Source organism: Manacus vitellinus, unplaced genomic scaffold, assembly GCF_001715985.3.
Source record: "Manacus vitellinus isolate BGI_N305 unplaced genomic scaffold, ASM171598v3 scaffold_757_pilon, whole genome shotgun sequence".
Taxonomy (NCBI): domain Eukaryota; kingdom Metazoa; phylum Chordata; class Aves; order Passeriformes; family Pipridae; genus Manacus; species Manacus vitellinus.
In genome coordinates, this window is record NW_021940786.1 from 2,394 (window position 1) to 3,719 (window position 1,326).

General features: G+C 37.9%; 2 non-coding genes across 2 annotated transcripts; both read right to left on the minus strand.

Annotated features, from left to right (window-relative positions):
- Positions 1 to 50: 50 nt before the first annotated feature.
- On the minus strand, positions 51 to 123 carry TRNAK-CUU. The gene has a single exon. It is a non-coding gene; the product is annotated as a tRNA-Lys (tRNA).
- Positions 124 to 308: 185 nt separating this feature from the next.
- On the minus strand, positions 309 to 380 carry TRNAE-CUC. The gene has a single exon. It is a non-coding gene; the product is annotated as a tRNA-Glu (tRNA).
- Between the last annotated feature and the right edge of the window lie 946 nt (positions 381 to 1,326).

The following is a 1,326-nucleotide window of genomic DNA, read 5'->3' on the forward strand; positions in this document are numbered from 1 at the left end:
CCTAAAAAAGGGCAGATTTGGGTAAATTAGAGAGGAAAAACCGAAATTTCCGCCCAACGTGGGGCTCGAACCCACGACCCTGAGATTAAGAGTCTCATGCTCTACCGACTGAGCTAGCCGGGCAGCTGCCAAATCCCCCTAAAACCACCCAAAAACCCCCAAAAACGGGCAGAAAAATAACATTTAATTTTATTTTTGGGGTTGGAATCGGTTGGTCTCAGAAGGGAACCACGGGACGGAAAAAATCGGGGGGTTTTCGGAGCTAAAAATTCAAATTATTGGTGGTTTTAATAAGGAAAAACTCGAACTTCCCTGACCGGGAATCGAACCCGGGCCGCGGCGGTGAGAGCGCCGAATCCTGACCACTAGACCACCAGGGAACTTATATTTTTGGTTAATTTTACCGATTCCAGTGGTTTTTAACCCAAAATTAACCTTGGTATTTTCGGGATTAAAAAGGGATTAAAAATTAAAAATAGGGTTGGGAAAAAAAATCGATTTTTTCCCCTTTTTTTTTCCTTAAAATATGGAGCGAAAATTTAATTAATTCCTTAATTCGGTGTTAAAAAAGTGGAAAAAGGAAGAAAATGACCCAAAAAAAGGGGGGGAAAAGGGGAGAAAATGAGCCCCCCAAAAAATCAAAATAAAAAGGGTGGAAAAGGGGAAAAAATGACCCCAAAAAAATCAAAATAAAAAGGGTGGGAAAGGGAAAAAAATGCTCCAAAAAATCACTATAAAAAGGGTGGAAAAGGGGAAAAAATGACCCCAAAAAAATCAAAATAAAAAGAGTGGAAAAGGGAAAAAAATGCTCCAAAAAATCACTATAAAAAGGGTGGAAAAGGGAAAAAAATGACAAAAAAAAATCAGTATAAAAAGAGTGGAAAAGGCAGAAAATGACCCAAAAAAAGGCGGAAAAATGGGAGAAAATGACCCCCAAAAAATCACTATAAAAAGGGTGGAAAAGGGAAAAAAATGCCCCAAAAAATCAGTATAAAAAGGGTGGAAAAGGGAGAAAATGACCCCAAAAAAATCAGTATAAAAAGGGTGGGAAAGGGGAGAAAATGACCCCAAAAAAATCAGTATAAAAAGGGTGGAAAAGGGGAGAAAATGACCCAAAAAAAATCAAAATAAAAAGAGTGGAAAAGGGAGAAAACGACCCCAAAAAAATCAGTATAAAAAGGGTGGAAAAGGGAAAAAAAGACCCAAAAAAATCAGTATAAAAAGGGTGGAAAAGGGAAAAAAAGACCCAAAAAAAGGGGGAAAAAGGGGAGAAAATAAGCCAAAAAAATCACTATAAAAAGGGTGGAAAAGGGGAGAAAATGAGCC